The sequence below is a fragment of the Phyllostomus discolor genome, chromosome X (genome assembly GCF_004126475.2).
Source record: "Phyllostomus discolor isolate MPI-MPIP mPhyDis1 chromosome X, mPhyDis1.pri.v3, whole genome shotgun sequence".
Taxonomy (NCBI): domain Eukaryota; kingdom Metazoa; phylum Chordata; class Mammalia; order Chiroptera; family Phyllostomidae; genus Phyllostomus; species Phyllostomus discolor.
The window spans coordinates 93,133,527-93,153,805 of record NC_050198.1 but is presented as its reverse complement, the minus strand read 5'-3'; the positions used below and the strand labels follow the sequence as shown (position 1 = coordinate 93,153,805).

Here is a 20,279-nt window from a genome sequence, read left to right as displayed (position 1 = left end):
GCCACTGAGAAAGGTCAGAGGTCCCAGATATCCTCTACCAGTAAGTAGACTCCACTACAGTATCTCTACATGTAGCTACTTATATATAGAGAAAAATACTTTAAAATGAGTTTGTCCATTTACAAAAATATTGTTGTAACTGCTGTAGAAGTTTTATTCAACAAAGGAAAGGAAATCCCAATAATCCCTCAAAAGCACCCAAGAACCCAATGCCATATATTAGCCATGGACCCCTTCCTCCCATCAGAATAATTTTTATCATATGCTTTTAATTTTCTACATGGGACAAAAATGACTACCCAGGAGTGAGGGAAAGGACAGGGGTACAAGGTGGGAGACATCAGAAAATAAGAGAGATTGGGCCCAAGAATAGGTGTGTTGACATTCTAGTTAGAATTCTGAAATAGCCTAGCAATGATCTATTACTATTATCTCTGTAATCTGACCTGTGGAGATTCATTACCATTATCCATAGCCAAAGCAGCAAAAAGCCCTTATAACACCAGAGTGTCTGAAATAGCTCCCTGGAGTATCTTTTGTAGCATTCAGCTCAAGATAATCTTGGTTGATGGCCAAAGCTGTACATATGGCATTCTAGAGCCCTGAGCTCATTAAAGTTTACATAGGAAACACCCACTGCATGTTCAATTCCAAAGCTCACATCTGCTGACAGCAGCAGTTGGTTCTGCAGAACTCTTCCCAATTCCAGCAGCCAAGTCCACAGGAGGCAGGGACTTCTTGGGGCCAGGCTTCTAGAGGTTCAGCCAGTGATGGGCAAAACAAGTCCTGGAGAAGGCAAAGATGAATGGTGTGCTTCCCTAGTGATGCTGGTTTTCTTAGGTTCCCTTCTATCTTCTTATCTACTGGTAGGTCCAAGTATTTCTTAGAAGGAGTGTTATTGGCAACTATAGCTTCTATTTACCTTTTCAATGCCAATGTTTGGGCTCACTTGCAACTTCTAACCTGCACTATCTAGTACAGTAGACACCAGTCACATAGCTATTTAAATTTAAATATAAATTAAGTAAAATTAAGTAAAATTTCAGTTCCTCAGTTACACTAGTCATATTTCAAGTTAAGTGATCACATGTGGCCAGTGGTTACTATATTGGGCGGCACAGATATACACCATTTTCTTTTTCTTTTTATTATTTTTAATTTTTATTTATTTTATTTTAATTGTTTAAGTACAGTTTTCTTTTACTTCCATCCCAGCCCTCCCCACCTCCCTCCCATTTCCACCCCTCTAGTTTTTGTCCATGTGTCCTTTATACTTGTTCCTGTAAACCCTTCCCCTTTTCCCCTGAAATTCCCTCTCCTCTACCCTCTGGTCACTGTCAGCCTGTTCTCTATTTCAGTGTCTTTGGTTATATTTTGCTTGTTTGTCTGTTTTGTTCTTTAGGTTCCTGTTCAGAGAGAACCTAAAGAACATACCATATGATCTGTGTGTGAGATCATATGGTATTTGTCTTTCACTGCCTGGCTTATTTCGCTTAGCATAATGCTTTCCAGCTCCATCCATGCTGTTGCAAAGGGTAGGAGTTCTTTCTTTCTGCTGCATAGAATTCCACTGTGTAAATGCACCATAGTTTTTTTTTAATATATTTTATTGATTATGCTATTACAGTTGTCCCATTTCCCCCTTCACTCCCCTCCACCCTGTAACCCCTCTCCCACCCACGTTCCCCCCCTTAGTCCATGTCCATGTGTCATACTTATGAGTTCTTTAGTTTCTACATTTCCCGTACTATTCTTGCCCTCCCCCTATCTATTTTCAACCTACATTCTATGCTACTTATTCTCTATACCTTTTCCCCCTCTCTCCTCCTCCCACCCCTATTGCTAGCCCCCCATGTGCCCTCCATTTCTGTGGTTCTGTTCCTATTCTAGTTGTTTACTTAGTTTCTTTTGTTTTTGCTTTAGGTGTGGTTGTTAATAATTGTGAGTTTGCTGTCCTTTTACTATACATGTTTTTTCTTTATCTTCTTTTCTTAGATAAGTCCCTTTAGCATTTCATAAAGTAAGGGCTTGGTGATGATGAACTCCTTTAATTTGACCTTATCTGAAAAGCACTTTATCTTCTCTTCCATTCTAAATGAGAGCTTTGCTGGATAGAGCAATCTGGGATATAGGTCCTTGTCTTTCATGACTTGGAATATTTCTTTCCAGCCCCTTCTTGCCTGTAAGGTCTCTTTTGAGAAATCAGCTGACAGTCTGATGGGAACTCCTTTGTAGGTGACTGTCCCCTTATCTCTTGCTGCTTCTAGGATTCTCTCCTTCGTTTTTACCTTGGCTAATGTAATTATGATGTGCCTTGGTGTGTTTCTTCTTGGGTCCAACTTCTTTGGGGCTCTCTGCGCTCCTTGGATTTCTTGGAAGACTGTTCCCTTTGCCAGATTGGGGAAGTTCTCCTTTATTATTTGTTCAAATAACTTTTCCACTTGTTGGTCCTCCCTTTCTGTTACCCCTATAATTCGGATGTTGGAACGTTTAAAGGTGTCCTCGATGGTCTTAAGCTTTTCTTCGATTTTTTGAATTCTTATTTCATCATGCTTTCCTGCTTGGTTGATTCTATCTTCCTTCTGGTCCACTGTGTTGTTTTGAGACTCAGATTCCTTCCTTTCACTATTGGCTCTCCTCCGTATATCTTCCTGCATCTCTTGTATGGTAATCTGCATTTTTTCATGTAATTTGCATCCAAAATCAACCAGTTCCGTGAGCTTCCTGACCACCAGTGTTTTGAACTGTGCATCTGATAGATTGGCTATTTCTTGGTCACTCAAAAGGATGAGTCCTGGGGGACTGATCTGTTCTGCTGGAAACATGTCTTATGTCTTTCCCTATCTCTCCTATTATTTTATTTATTTATTTATTTTTCTCCGGTCTGGTTGCTCTTGTTACGGTGGGGGGGCAGAGCCTTAGGTGTTCACCGGGGCTGGGTGCCCCAGTCGCTAGATTGTGACGTTATATGTGGGGGCGGAGCGGGGACAGGAGGGATCAATGGCGACCATCCGTTCTCCTGGAGTCAGACACTTCCCTGGGCTTCTGGGCCGTGAGCTCTGCCCTGGTCCACAATCGCTGCCCCACTGATTCCCCCAGCCGCTGCTTGCGTACTCAGGGATCACTGCTGCGCTCCCGCGCCCCGGATTGCTGTCTCGCCGATTTTGCGCCAAATTTCCCCCGACCTACGCGCGCCTGCGACCCGCGCCAGCCCCATGCCCGCTCGGCTCGTAGTCCCCTACCAGGCTGGATGTACGGGTCTACTTCAACTTCTTGGCTGTCCGACTTCCATTTAGATAAATCCTCAGACAGTTCTGATATTATGACTGCAAATCATTGTTGTAAATTATTGTTGTTCTGTTCTTGGTTGTGCGAGGAGGTATGGTGAGTCCACCTATTCCTCCATCTTGCCGGAAGTCCGCACCATAGTTTTTTGATCCATTCATTTACTGATGGGCACCTAGGCTGCTTCCAGCATTTGGCTATTGTAAATTGTGCTGCTATGAACATTGGGGTGCATAGGTTCTTTTGGATTGGTGTTTCAGGGTTCTTAGGATATAATCCCAGCAGTGGAATTGCTGGGTCAAAAGGCAGATCCATTTTGAGTTTTCTGAGGAAGTTCCATACTGTTTTCCATAGTGGTTGTACCAGTCTGCAGTCCCACCGACAGTGCACTAGGGTCCCCTTTTCTCCACAACCTCTCCAACACTTGTTGTTTGTTGCTTTGTTTATGATGGCCATTCTGACCAGTTTGAAGTGGTATGTCATTGTGATTTTAATTTGCATCTCTCTGATAGCTAGCGATACTGAGCATCTTTTCATGTGTCTCTGGATTCTCTGTATGTCCTCCTTGGAGAAGCGTCTGTTCAAGTCCTTTGCCCGTTTTTTAATTGGGTTGCTTGTCTTAGAGTGGAGTCATATAAGTTGTTTATACATTTTGAAGATTAAACTCTTGTCTGAGGTATCATTGGCAAATATGTTTTCCCATATGGTTGGTTCTCTTTTCATTTTAATACTATTTTCTTTAGCTGTGCAGAAGCTTTTTATTTTGATGAGATCCCATTTGTTTATTATTCCCTTTATGTCCCTTGCTCTAGGAGACACATCAGTAAAAATGTTGCTGCAAGAAATATCAGATTTTCCTGCCTATGTTCTCTTCTAGGACTTCAGTGGGGTCACAGTTTATATTTAAATCTTTTATCCACCTTGAATTTTTGTGTAAGTTGGTGCTTGAGTTTCTTTCTTTTTTCTTTTTTGCATGTAGCTGTCCAGTTCTCCCAACACCATTTGTTGAAGAGGCTATTTTTACTCCATTTTATGTTGCTGCCCACTTTATTGAATATTAATTAACCGTAGAGACTTGGGTTTATTTCTGGGCTCTCTGTTCTGTTCCATTGATCTATGTGCCTGTTTTTATGCCAGTACCAGGCTGTTTTGATTACAGTGGCCTTGTAATACAGTTTGGTATCAGGTATTGTGATCCCTCCTACTTTGCTCTTCTTTCTCAAAATTGCAGCAGCTATTCGGGGTCATTTATGGTTCCATATAAATTTTTGAAGTGTTTGTTCTATATCTGTGATATATGGCATTGGTACTTTAATAGGTATTGCATTGAATGTGTAAATTGCTTTGGGTAGTATAGACATTTTGATGATGTTAATTCTTCTGATCCATATAGACCATTTTCTTATGCCCTAATCATGTAGTTACTTTCTGTATTCATACAGGCTTACCTAGCATTTTATTTACCATTTTGCTTTCAGTCACAGTGGGTTCAAGTCACCATATTCCTTAATTCATCAGTAATACAAGTAAATGTCTTTCTTGCTATTATTCATTTTTTTATTTAGATTGTTCAATTACAGTAGGCATTCAATATTTTTATATTAGTTTCAGGTGTATAGCACAGTGGTTAGACAATCATATACTTTACAAAGTGACCCCCCTGATATTTCTAGTACCCACTTGGAAGCACACTTAGTTATCACAATATTATTGACTGTATTTTCTATGCTGTGCTTTACATCCCATGACTATTCTGTAACTATGCATTTGTACTTCTTAATCCCTTCATCTCTTTTGTACCCCGTCCCCATCTTTTCTTTCATATGGCGACAATATGTTCTCTGAATCTATGTGTTTCTGCTTTGTTTGTTCATTGATATTGTTCATTAGATTCCACATATAAATGAAATTATATAGTATTTGTCTTTGTCTTACTTACTTCACTTAACATAGTACCCTCTACATTCACCCATGTTGTCACAAATGGTAAGATTTCATTCTTTTTTATGGCTGAATAATATTTCACTACATATATATCATATTCTTCTATATTCAATTTTCTAATGATGGGTACTTCATTATTTCCATATTTTGGCTATTGTAAATAGCACTGCAATGAACATAGGGGTGCATATGTCTTTGGATAAAGAAAACTGCTGGGTGATAAAATAGTTCTATTTTTAATTTTTGAAGGAAACTCCATACAGTTTTTCCTAGTGGCTGCACCAATTTGAGGTCCCACCAGTGGTGCACAAGGGTTCCCTTTTTTCTACATCCTCGCCAACACTTGTTTGCTGACTTATTGATGGTAGCCATTTTGACAAGTGTGAGGTTATATCTCATTGTGGTTTTAATTTGCTTTTCTCTGATAATTACTGATGCTGAGTATCTTGTCGTATGTCTATTAGCCATCTGTATATTTTCATTGGAGATGTGTCTATTTTAGGTCTCCAGCCCACTTTTGATTGGATTGTTTGTTTTTTTAGTGTTAAGTTGTATGAATTCTTTATAAATTTTGGCTATTAACCCCTTATTGGATATATCACTGGCAAATGTCTTCTCTCATTCAGTAGGTTGTGTTTTCACTTTGTTGATGGTTTCCTTTGCTGTGCAATAACGATTTAGTTTGATGTAGTCCCATTTGTTTATTTTTTCTTTTAGTTCCCTTGCCTAAGGAGACATATCAGAAAAAAATACTGCTAAGAGAAATGTCAGAGAGTTGGCCTATGTTTTCTTCTAGGAGTTTCATGGTTTTGAGTCTTATATTTAGGTCTGTAATGCATTTTGAGTTTATTCTTATATATAGTATAAGAAGATAGTTTAGCTTCATGTTTTTGCACATATCTGTCTAACTTTCCCAAAATCACTTATTGAAGATACTACATTTATCTTATTGTATATTGTTTCCTCCTTTGATATAGATTAGTTTAACATATAGATGTGCATTTATTTCTGATTCTGTTCATTGATCTATGTGCGTACTTTTTTTGTGAATGCCATGGCATTTTGATTACTATAGCCTTGTAGCACAGCTTGATTTTAGGTAGTATAGTAACTCCAACTTTGTTCTTCTTTCTCAAGATTGTTGTGGGTATTTTGGGTCTTTTGTTGTTCTATGTAAATTTTAGGATTATTTTCCTTTTTTAAATATATTTTATTGATTATGTTATTACAGTTGTCCCATTTTCCCCCTTCACTCCACACTGTACACCCATGTAAATTTTAGGATTATTTTCCTTTTTTAAATATATTTTATTGATTATGTTATTACAGTTGTCCCATTTTCCCCCTTCACTCCACACTGTACACCCTCTCCCACCCACATCCCCCCTTTTTAGTTCATGTCCATGTGTCATAAGTTCTTTAGCTTCTACATTTCTCATACTATTCTTACCCCTCCATCTATTTTCAACCTACAATCTATGCTACTTATTCTCTGTACCTTTTCCCCCTCTCTCCTCCTCCCACTCCCCTGTTGCTAACCCTCCATGTGATCTCCATTTCTGTGGTTCTGTTCCTGTTCTAGTTGTTTGCTTAGTTTCTTTTGGTTTTGCTTTAGGTGTGGTTGTTAATAATTGTGAGTTTGCTGTCCTTTTACTATACATGTTTTTTTTAATCTTCTTTTCTTAGATAAGTTCCTTTAACATTTCATAAAATAAGGGCTTGGTGATGATGAACTCCTTTAACTTGACCTTATCTGGGAAGCACTTTATCTGCCCTTCCATTCTAAATGAAAGCTCTGCTGGATAGAGCAATCTGGGATGTAGGTCCTTCTGCTTCATTACTTGGGATATTTCTTTCCAGCCCCTTCTTGCCTGCAAGGTCTCTTCTGAGAAATCAGCTGACAGTCTGATGGGAACTCCTTTGTAGGTTATTGTCCCCTTATCTCTTGCTGCTTCTAGGATTCTCTCCTTCATTTTTACCTTGGATAATGTAATGATGATGTGCCTTGGTGTGTTTCTTCTTGGGTCCAACTTCTTTGGGACTCTCTGAGCTTTCTGGACTCCCTGGAAGTCTATTTCCTTTGCCAGAATGGGGAAGTTCTCCTTTATTATTTGTTCAAATACATTTTCAATCTGCTGCTCTTCCTCTTCCCCTATAATTCGGATGTTGGGATGTTTAAAGATGTCCTGGAGGTTCCTAAGCTTCTCCTCATTTTTTCGAATTCTTATTTCTCCATTCTTTTCTTTTTGGTTGTTTCTTTCTTCCTTTCTGGTCCACTCTATTGTTTTGAGTCCCAGTTTCCTTCCCATCACTATTGGTTCCCTGTGCATTTTCCTTCATTTCTTTTATCGTAAACTGCATTTGTTCATCTAATTTGTGACCAAAATCAACCAATTCTGTGAGCTTCTTGATCACCAGTGTTTTGAACTGTGCATCTGATAGGTTAGCTATCTCTTGGTTGCTCAAAAGGATGAGTTCTGGGGCACTGATTTGTACTTCTGTTTGAGCCATCTCTCTCTTTTTTTTGGGGGGGGGGTCTGGTCACTCCTGTTACAGTGAGGGGTGGAGCCTTAGGTGTTCACCATGGCTGGGCACCCCAGTTGCTAGATTGTGACGTTGTATGTGGGGGCAGCGTCGGGAGGGAACAATGGCGGTAGCTCCATTATCTGTGGGACCTCAGTCCCTTCTCTGGGATCCTGGGTTGAGCGCTCTGCCCTGGTCCACAATTGCTGCCTCACTGGGTCTGCCAGCTGCCACTTGCATACTCAGGGCCACCCACTGTGATCTTGTGCGCCCTAGATGCCTTACATGCCCCGGGATGCCCTATGCACCCAACTCTCTCTGCTCTCCACGCCACAACCCATGCCTGGCTGCTTGTCTCCGCCCCTCCTACCGGTCTGGATGAACGGGTCTATTTCAACTTCTTGGCTGTCCGACTTCCATTCATAAAAATTTTCTGTCAGTTCTGGGTGTTATTCTGCCTCTAAATTGTTGTTGTTCCAATTTTCGTTGTGCGTGGAGGTATGGTGGATACACCTATGCCTCCATCTTGGCTGGAAGTCGGATTATTTTTCTAGTTCTGTGAGAAATGCCATTGGTATTTTGATAGGAATTGCTATAAACCTATAGATTGCTTTGTGTAGTATGGACATTTTAATGATGTGAATTCTTTCTGTGCATGAACACAGTATGTGTTTCCATTTATTTGTATCTTCTTCAATTTCTTTCTTCAGTGTGTTATAATTTTCTCAGTACAGATCTTTTATCTCTTTGGCTAGATTTATTCCTAGGTATTTTAGTTTTTATGCAATTGTGAATGGAATTATTTTCTTAATTTCTCTTTCTGATAGTTCCTCATTGGTGTATAAAAATGTAACCAATTACTGAATATTTATTTTGTATCCTGCTACTTTACTGGATTCATTTATCAGCTCTAATAGTTTTTGTGGAATTTATAAGTTTCTCTCTATATAGTATTGTGTCATCTGCAAATACTTCTTTTCCAATTGGGATGCCTTTTATTTCTTCTTCTTGTCTGATTTCTGTGGCTAGGACTTCCAGTACTATATTGAATAAAAGTGATGAAAATGAAATCTTGTATTTTCCTGATCTTAAAAAAAATTTTTGGCTTTTTCCCTTTGGGTATAATGTTAACTGTTTTGTCATATATGGCTTTTATATTATCAGGTATGTCCCCTTTGCTGAGAATTTTTATCATAATGGATGCTGGACTTTGTCAAATGCTTTTTCTGCATCTATTGATATGATAATTTATTCTTAATTTTATTTGTGTGGTGTATCACCTTAATCAATTTGCAGATGTTGAACCAACTTTGCATCCCAGTAATAAATCCCACTTGCTCATGATGTAATGATATTTTAATGTATTACTAAATTAGGTTTGCTAATATTTTGTTGAGAATTTTTGCATCTAATAGATGTATAGTGAAGTTCATTATAGGTATCTATTAGCATATAATTTCCTTTTATTGTAATGTCTTTGTGAGGTTTTGGAATCATGGTAATGCCAGCACCAAAAAATGAATGTGGGAGCCTCCCTTACTCTTGAAATTTTTGGAACAGTTTGAGGATAGGTGATTATTTTTCTTTTGTAGTGTTTGGTAAAATTCACCTGTGTAGCCATCCAGTCTAGGTCTTTTGTTTGTTAGAAGTTTTTTGATTATTGATTAAATGTTATTAGTAATAATCAACCTATTCACATTTTGTGTTTCTTCTTGATTCAGTCTTGGAAGATTGTATTTTTCTAGAATTTTACCCATTTCTTCCAGATTGTCAAGTTTGTTGGTATATAATTGTTCATTGTATTTTCTTATGATCTTTTGTATTTCTGAGCATTAGTTGTCACTGCTTTTTTATTTCTTATTTTATTTAATTGGATCCTCTTTCTTTTTTTTTTTTGATGAGTCTGATTCAAAATTTATCAGTCTCATTTATCTTTTCAAAGAATCACCTCTTGGGTTTCATTGATCTTTTAAATTCTATTTTATACACTGTTTTGTTTATTTCCACTGTGATCTTTGTTATTTCCTTCCTACTCAATTTGGGCTTTGTTTGTTGTTCTTTCTCTAGTTCCTTTAGGTGTAAGGTTCAATTTTTATTTGAGATTTTTCTTGTTTCTTGAGGTAGACCTGTATTGCTATGGATTCATCTGTTAGGACTACTTGCACTGTGTTGCATAGATTCTGGGTCATTTTGTTTTCATTTTCATGTGTCTCAAGGTACTTTTTGATTTTTGCCTTGATCTTATTGTTAACTCATTTACTGCTTAGTAACAAGTCATTTAGTACATGTTTGTGGGTTTATTTAGTTTTTTTTTTCTTTTAACTGATTTGTAGCTTCATACCTTTGTGGTTAGAGAAGATGCTTAATATGATTTCAGTCTTCTTAAATTTATTGAGACTTGTTTTGCGTTCTAACACGTGGTCTACCCTTTTCTAAGTGTGACTCATAAAGTGTATCCCAAGGTTCATAGCAGTGCTATTTACAATAGCCAAGCAAGGGAAACAGTCTAAGTGCCCATCAGTAAATGAGTGGATCAAAGAACTGTGGTACATTTACACAATGGAATACTATGCAGCAGAAAGGAGCTCCTACCCTTCCCAACAGCATGGATGGATCTGGAGAGCATTATGCTAAGTGAAATAAGCCAGGTGGTGGAAGACAAATACCATATGATCTCACCTATAAGTGGAACCTAATCAACAAAATAAACAAGCAAGCAAAACAACCAGAGACATGGAAATAAAGAACACACCGACAGTAATCAGAGGTGTGGGGGGAAGGGTATAATGGGGGAAAAATGGGAAGGGTCGTCAAGGAACATGTATAAAGGGCACATGGACAAAGCCAAAGGGGGATAGGATCAAGGGTGGGAGGTAGAGATGGATGGGGCAGGGTGGAGTGGTGGTGGAAAATGGAGACAACTGTACTTGAACAAAATACGCAAAAGAGACCCACCTCAGAATGAAAGACGCATAAAGGGCTAGAAAAATATTCCATGCAAATGGAATTAAAAATAAAAAGCTGGGGTAAAAATACTTATATCAGATAAAATGGAATTTATAAGAAAGGTTATAATAAGAGACAAAGAAGGACATTCCACAATGATAAAGGGATTATTCTCACAAGATGATACAACCCCTATAAACTTTTACATACCCAACATAGGATTACCTAATGGATACAGTAAATATTAATGGACATAAAGTGAGAGATAGTGGGGGTGGTAGAAGAGGGTATAGGGAAGATAAATGGTGATAGGAGACTTGGCATAGGATGGTGAACACACAATACAGTGTATAGATTATGTACTACAAATTGTACACTTGAAACCTATATTATTTTATTAATCAATGTCATCACAATAAATTTAATAAAAAAATAAATAGTACTTCAGAGAGAGAGAAAAAAAGAGAGAGACTGTAATATAGTTATACTTGGGGACATAAACACCCCGTTGATATCAATGGATAGATCTTTTAGACAATCAACAAAGAAATACTGACTGTAAGTGGCTGAGTGTGCTAGACCAGATTAATTTAATTGATATTTTTACAGCATTTCACCCTAAAGCAGCAGAATATACGTTGTTTTTAAGTGCACGGGGAACATTTTCCAATATAGACTACATTTCAGGCTACAAAAGAAGTCTCAATAAGTTTAAGAAGCCTGAAATCATATCAAGCATCTTCTATCAACCACGATGGCATGAAACTAGAAATTAATTACGAGAGAAAAAAACTAAAAAAAAAAAACAAAAAACAAATACATGGAGTCTAAATAACATGCTAATTAAACAATAAATGGGTTAACACTAAGATCAAGGAAGAAATCTTGAGGTACCTTGAGATGAATAAAAATGAAAACATAATGACCTAAAATTTATGGAACTCAGTGAGAAGTTTTAAGGGGTAAATTCATTGCAATACAGGCAACCTAAAGAAACAAGAAAAATCTCAAATAAACAATCTAACCATACACCAAAAAAAAAAACAAAAACAAAACAAAACAAGAAAAGCTTAACGTGAGTAAAAGGAAGGAAATAATAAAAGTCAGAGGAGAAATAAATGAAACTGTATAAAAAAGAAAATATTAATGAAATCAAGAGCTAGTTCTTTGTGAAGACAATAGGATTGACAAACCTTTAACCAGCCTATCAAGAGAAAAAAGAAAACCCAAATAAATAAAATCAGAAATGAAAAAAAGAAGTCACAGTTGACATCAAAGAAATACAATGGATTACAAGAAAATACTACAAACAAATATATGCCAACAAATTGATCAATCTGGAAGAAATTATTGAATTCCTAGAAACACAAATCTTCCAAGACAGAATCAAGAGAAAACAGAAAATCTTAACAGACCAACTATCATCAAAAAATAGAAACAGTAATAAAAAAAACTCCCAGCAAACAAAAGTACTGAACCTGATGGCTTCACAGGTAAATTTTACCAAACATTCAAAGAAGAAATAACACATCTTCTTATCAAACTATTACAAACAATTTAAGAGTAGGGAAGGATCCCAACTTATTTTACAAGACCAGCATTATCCTGAACCAAAAACCTGCCAAAGACATTACAAAAAGAGAAAGTTATAGGACAATGTCCTTGATGAACATAGATACAAAATCCTCAAGAAACATTAGCACACCAAATTCAGCAATACATTGAAAAGATTATATACTATGATCAATTGAAATTTATTCCTGGAAAACAAGGTTGTTTCATTAACTTCAGATCAATTAACATCATGTACCACATAAACAAAATGAATAATAAAAATCATATGATCATATCAATAGAGGCAGAAAAGCATTTGACAAAATTCAGCATCTAATTATGATAAACACTCTCAGCAAAGTGGGAATAGAGGAAACATGCCTCAACAGAATTAAGGCCATTTATGAAGAGGCATAGCTAATATCACACTAAACAGACACAGATAAAAGTGTTTTCTCTTAAGAGCATGTACAAGCAGGGATGTCCACTTTCACCACTCATATTCCACATAGTACTGGAAGTCCTAGACACAGTGATCAGACAAGAAGAAGGAATGAAAGGCATCCAATTTGTAAAGGAAGAAGTGAAACTGTCATTATTTGCAGATGACATGGACCCTAAAGATTCCACCAAAAAACTACTAGAACTGATAAGCAAATTCATTCAAGTGGCAGGAAACAAAATAAATATTCAGAAATTGGTTGCATTTTTATACACCAATAATGAACTATCAGAAAAAGAAACTAGGAAAAACAATCCCATTTACTATTACATCAATAAAATACAATACCAAGGAATAAATTTAACCAAGGAAGTAAAAGATTGTACTCAGAAAACTATATTATATTGAAGAAATTAAATACAATGCAAATAAATGGAGGCATTTGCCATGCTCATGTGTAGAAAGAATGAACATAATTAAAATGTCTATACTACACAAAGCAATCTATAGGTTCAATGCAATTCCTATCGAAATATCAATGGTGTTTTTCACAGATCTAGAAGAAATATTCCAAAAATTTACATGGAACCACAAAAGACCTTGAACAGCCACAGCAGTCTTGAGAAAGAAGAAAAAGTTGGAATTATCATGCTACCTGATATCAAACTACATTACAAGACCCTAATGATCAAATCAGGATGGTACTGGCATCAAAATAAACATATAGATCAGTGGAGCAGACTAGAGAGCCTAGAAATAAACCCATACCTATGTGGATAATTCATATATGACAAAAGAGGCAAGAACATACAATGGGGGAAAACAGTTTATTCAATAAATGGTGTTGGGAAATTTGGACAGATACATGCAAAAAAATGAAATTAGACCACCTTAAAAATGGATTAAAGACTTAAATGTACATCTCAAAACCAAAGGCTCCTAGAAAAAAACATAGGCAGTAAACTCTCAGGCATTTCTCTTAGCAATATATTTTCTGATATAGCTCCACCAGTAAAGGAAACAAAAGAACAAATAAATATGTGTGATTACATCAAAGTAAAATGTTTTTGCACAGCAAAAGAAATCATCAACAAAATAAAAAGACAACCTACTAAATGGAAGCAGACATTTGCCAATGATACATCTGATAAAAATTTAATAACCAAAATTATAAAGAACTCATGCAACTCATCACCAAAACCCCCCCCAAACAATCCAATTAAAAAATGAATACAGGACCTGAATAGAGTCTTGTCCAAAGAGGACATATAGAAGACCAACCAACAGATATATGTAAAGATGTTCAGTGTCACTAATCATCAGAGAAATGCAAATTAAAATCACCATGTGCTATCACTTCACACCTGTCAAGATAGTTATCATCAATAAATCAACAAATAACAAGCATTGGTGAGGATGTGGAGAAAAGAGAAACTGTGCATTGCTGGTGGGAATGCAAATTAGTGCAGCCAGTATGGAAAACAGTATGGAGTTACCTCAAAAAATAAAAAAATGTAATGATCTTATGACCTAGCCATTCTTCTTCTCAGTATATATCTAAAGAAACCCAAAATACAAATGTGAAAGGATAAATATATCCTATGTTCATTGCAACATTATTTACAATAACTAAGATATGGAGGCATTCTAAACGCCATCAATAGATGAGTGAAAAAAGATGGGGCACACACAAGGGTGGGTAAAAGTAGGTTTACAGTTCTGAGCATGCAAAACAGGGTTTATGAGACCTGTCTAGAAAGTATCCAGCCATGTAATATGAAAATAGAGACATTTATTGAAGAAGATACAAGAAACATTGTATATAGGACAATGACGCCTCAGACCCTTCAAAGTAGGCATCTTGGGACCTCACACAGTTGTCCCAATTGCCATCAGCTGCCCCATCATATTTTCCTGAATCTCATCAACTGTCTGAAGTCTCTTCCCTTTCCAAGGTAATTTTTCTTTTGGGAAAAACCGGAAGTCACAGGGTGCCAAATCTGGGCTGTGAGGAAGCTGAGTCACCTGGGTAATTTGATGTCTCACCAAAAAACTCTGCACAAGACATGATGCATGAGCAGGCATGTTGTCATGATGAAGCTGTCAATCACCAGTTGCCCACAGCTGTGTCCTTTTGTATCATCCAAATGGTTTCTGTGGAGGAATGTTCAAGTCATGCAAGATTTGATGCAGATTTGTTGCACTATTCACTCAGTCATTTTCAATGCAGTGGCCACACAGTACACAGTCACCTACCACCCCCACTGACTAGTACAGTGAAGTCATCCTTGTTCACACATGCGCATTTCAGTCCACTCTCCTTGGCTGCCAGGTTACATCGATATTGCACAAACTGTTCTCATTATACAAGGGTTGGATTTTTTTCTGGACAGGCCTCATTGCTCTTGTATCATTATTTATTAATTATTATATTATTTATTTGTATTGCAACTGTAAACCTAATTTGCCCACCCCTGTATGTAATGGAAAATTATTTGGTCATAAAAAATAATGAAATATTACCATGTATGACAGCATGGATGGACTTAGAAGGTATTATGCTAAGTGAAATAAATCAGTCATAGAAAGACAAATACCATGTGATTTCACATATACGTGGATCTAAAGAACAATATAAACAAACAAAACAGAAACAGACTCATGGATACAGAGAACAGACTGAGAGTTGTCAGAGGGAAGGGGGCTGGGGAGCTGAATGAAAAAGGGATTAAGAAGTACAGATTGATAGTTACAGAATAGTCACAGGGATGTAAAGTAGAGCACAGGGAAAATAGTCAATAATATGATAATAACTGTGTATGGTATCAGGTGGGCCCTGGAAATATCTGGGGGTGGGGACATTTTGTAAAGTATATGATTGTGTAACCACTATGCCATACACCTGAAAGTCATATAAAACAATATCGAATATGTATAAAAATAAAAAAAATAACAAGGCATAAAAGTAAATACAGCAAAGCTAATAAAATTTGATTTTACTCAAGCAACCTAGCCATGTGTGTGAGGTATACAATAATCGAAAACATTCCCATACTCTGACACCAAGTACCACTTTAGATATGGATCCATAGCAACAAGGAGCATGGTCTGCACATGGGCTCAAGCCATGTTAAGGCACCTTTTTATAAAGGACAAACAGATTCTCTCAAGAACAACAGGCTTTGGGAACTGGAGATATGCTGTAGTTAAAAAAAAAATCTTAAGAACCTATCTATAGTTTTTTTTTCCTCAGCTAAAGTCATGACACTTTTCCAAAGCAATCAAGATCATGTACATTAGCCTAAGTAGATGAGTGATCTTGCTTCTAGAAACTTGGCAGTACTTCTCCTAACTTATACAACAACAATAACAACAACATCAAAAACAAAACAGGTTTTCTTCAAGAAGGCTCTGCCATATTTCTCTAGGACTCTGCTCAGAGTTTGAAAGCCAGATGACATGACACTCCACTCAGTTGGATTTTATTGCCTGTTGTACTCCTCATTTCCCATAAGGTTGGTTCCCTTCTCATTTTGCTGATGTTTTCTTTAGCCATGCAGAAGCTTTTTATTTTGATGCAGTTCCATTTGTTTATTCTTTCCTTTATGTCCCTTGCTCTAGGGGACATATTGGTGAAAATATTGCTGCGTGGAGTATCTGAGATATTCCTGCCAATGTTCTCCTCTAGGACTTTTATGGTGTTGTGACTTACATTTAAATCTTTTCTCCATCTTGAATTTATTTTTGTGTATAGTGTAAGTTGGTGAGAAAGCCTAGAGAAGACATATTCTTATACATGTTTGCTGGTGGAAACAGGTCAGGTGCAGAAGCCATTCACTGATTCAACTCTGAGAACTCACTACATTTTAAACCTATAAACTAATCACTTACTGTTAAAATTTTGTTTGTAAGTGAGACACATTTGTCGCTAAAATCACTTACGATGCCAGAGTTCTAACTGATTAAATAAAACATAATATGACCTTGTGACTGCAGTTCAACTTGTTTACTTTTCTTTAGCTATATCTTGTTTTCAAAAGTCTTTCTCCATGCCTACCATATCTTACAACGGGAGCTATCAAATGGATTTTTGGTAGTAGGTACCTGTTTTTACTCTAATTCACCCTGCACATTACTTCCTAACACATTATTTTCTTATCAGTCTCCTGGCTCAAGAACTCACAAGTCATCATTTCTCATTGCATCAAATCCAGTCTTTTCTACTAGGCTTTCAGGGACTTCCATAATCTGGCTCCACCATACCTCAGCCTTGCATAGTACCATGCACAGCATTTGACATACTTACTATCCCAACACAGGCAAGGTGTCCCTTGCTTCTTCCTCTCTGCCTCACTAAACTCTACCTTGCAAGGTCCAGCTCACTAACAAAAAACTTATTTTATTCTATGTGTTATACATGCAACCAGAACTGAGCTCCTGGAAAGCAGGCTTTCAGGATTTTATACCTACCAGCATACCATGCCTCTACCACAGACCTGGGTATGCAACAAAAGATCAGTAAATCCTTGCTGCTATTTCCTTTGGGGAACTTAGAACACAGATTTTATATAGTTTATATTTGAAATGGCTGAGGGAATATAGATACAGTTTGCATCTAAGTTTGTTACATTTTACTAATTGCTTTTAAAGTACTTCCTACACCAGAGCTATTCTGCTTTAATTACTCATGGATATTCTTTAGGGAACTTCACCAAGATACCAAAGAAAAGTGAAATCTAACTACATTCAAGTGATGTAATTGTTATTGGCTTTTGTATCAAACTAGATAAAGGTTAGATTTTTTTCTTCCCTAATGTCAACTTTAATCAAACTATCCAGATGAGCTAAAACCTAAGCAAACCTGGGTCTGTAAGTAGGCCTGAAACTATACAACATAATCTATTTGGAATAATGTTCATGTTTGTGATAAAATTTGGTGCTTTTTGACATTTCTTGACTAAAATCTCCTTATATTTTGGTTATCACTTTATAGGTTATAAAGCATTTCATATATGTAATTTTATCAGATCTGTGCAATACTATAAAGCAGGTATTATTTATTTTTTATGTAAGGTGAAACAGATTCAGAATCACAGAAGTTACAAAACCTACCCAAGGCCTCAGAGCTACAAAGTGGTAGAATTAATACCTGAACCAAGAGCACAGAGAAGTTGGGTAGAGAAGGGGGCTTACAGCACAGTGGGTGCCCTGGTGACACAACTGAACATCAACTGTGTGTTAAATACTGTCAGATGTCACAAACATGAACTGTGATCCTTAGCTTTAAGGCACATAAATGTGTGAGAAATATATGTAAATGCTGGACACCTGTTAGTTAAAAGAAAACTAAGTCCAAAATTTACTCTTCAGACCTGTGCTCCTTCTATTATTCCACAATGGCTCCCACAATTCTGTTATAAAGGCACAGATTACACTTACCACCTTCTGTTTCTTCTCCCTTTAGCTTTCAGAGGCTTCCATTTGGAACAGTTACAAAGCAGATTTTGGTGAACTTCCACCTCTCTCCAGAAAAAAAGAATAAGAGCATACAGTATTGGTTGGAAAAGAACATTGGGAGAGGTTGCTAGAATCTCCTGCAGAGACAACTGAATTAGGAGGTTAGTGGTGTGAACAGATGAGAGCAGGAGTTTTATATTTTTGTCTACTTCCAAATACACAATATACCATATTTTGTTCAAATATGGTATTGAACAAAAAAACCATAAGAATTATGTTTAGAGAGAGAGAGAGAGTCAGAGGGAGAGTAGATGAAGAGAGAGGTGGGGGAGGACAGCAGGGACACAGAACAAGAGAGAAGTGTCAGGTTTGGCATATATGGAATTTACACTAAGATGTTCCCTCTTACAGGGGTTGGTGTAGCTCTGTTATTGAAGGCTAATGGTTTTTCAACGTTTGCTATTCTTTAGGACAGGGCAGGAATATGAACATCTGAAAGCCTGGACAGTAGGTAAGAATTTGAGTTCTCTGAACCAAATGGTGATGAATGACAGAGGCTAAATCCAGAGATGAAAAAGGTTGAGGGGAGGGTGATTTAAGGACACATTCTCCCCTTCAGGAGCTCCATTTACTTTAAACTCCCCTAATTCAGGGTGCCAGAAAGAGGCTTCAAGGGCTGGCAGCATCTGCTAGGCAAGGCAAAATCCTCATTATCATGACAAAGAGTTCAGAAACTTTCAAAATTGAAAGAGGGCTCCTTCTGGCCTTAGATTTGGCAATTTGGCAACTAACATTTTATATCTCAACTCAATCTAACTCATTCTAACAAGTGAGTTAGAATATTTAATAAAATGTACTTCATACTAAAAGTTGACCAAGCCAGGAGGCAGGAGGTTTAGGGACTTAGATCACTGCCATCAGTTGTAAGTTCCAAAAGGATGGCAAACCAGAAAACTCTGAGTTTTTCTACAACAGACAATTCCCCCATATGAAGCCACCTGCATGGGCCTTCACATCCTACCACATCACATCCCAAAATTTCTGCATGGCTTTTGGATCTGCCTCAAACAATTCCTGCTGCCCTGGTTATCAGGCTTGGTCTCATCACTCTACATATCATGCTCTTACTCCTATCCTCCTATGTGCTTTTACAGCCAGCTCTGTCTCAAACACCTTCCCTCTGTATCTTGTTCAGTGAAATTAGACCCATATGTCAAAATCCACCCAGCTTCTTAAAGCCTTTCCTTACTATTAGAGACTTTGCTTACCTCCCTCCTGCTGAAGGGTAAATGTCATCTGCAATAAGAAGCCAGGACAAGGGAAACAGGGTGGTAGAGAATTTAAAATAGTAGTAAAGGATTAGGAGAAAATTTGAATTCAAGTTCCAGGTCTGACAGTAATTAAAGTAACTAAGTTTGGTAAAATTATCTAAACTTCAAGCATTTATTTCCTACTTTATTTCAGCTCCATTATTCACTACTTGTCTGCTATATGTTAGTTGTTGATGAAGCCTGTCTAGATTTTTCCATTGAAAAATTTATAGTCTCATAAATAAGATATGCATATTAATCATTAGAATAAAAATAGGAAAAGTGGTTAAACAGCAAGAGATAATCACAGAAAGTTTCTCAAGCAGTCAGAGGAAGTTAAAATTAAATTACCCTTTGTAGAAAATAGCATTTGAACTTGGCTTTGGAACCTGAACAAAAAATATTGTAAAGATCAAACAATGTATAGGAAAGTGTTAGAAAAGTATAAAATGCCATACAAATACAGGGGCTAGTATTTTAACTGGGGTGAGGGGTAGGAGACAGTGTCATAAGAAATGACAAGGTAGAACAAGGAATCTCTTAATTCTTTTTTATTGAGTTTATTGGGGTGACATGGGTTCACAAAACCGTACAGATTTCAAATGTACAACTGGACAAAACATCATCTGCACAATGCATCCTATGTCTATCACCCAAAGCAAAGTGTCTTTGCATCTCCATTTATCCTTCCTTTGCCTGCTTTCACCTGTCCCAACCTCCCTTTTCCTCTGGCTATTACCATACTGTTGTCTGTATCTATGTGATATATATATTGATATGATACATATATTGATATGATACATATATTGCTTAATCCA

The 20,279-nt window shown here is 37.0% G+C and overlaps 1 protein-coding gene across 5 annotated transcripts in view; it reads right to left on the bottom strand.

Annotated features, from left to right (window-relative positions):
- The window catches only part of NEXMIF (neurite extension and migration factor), a 189,461-nt gene that overhangs the window by 23,639 nt on the left and 145,543 nt on the right, over nucleotides 1-20,279 (bottom strand). The gene's annotated exons all lie outside the window — the stretch shown is intronic.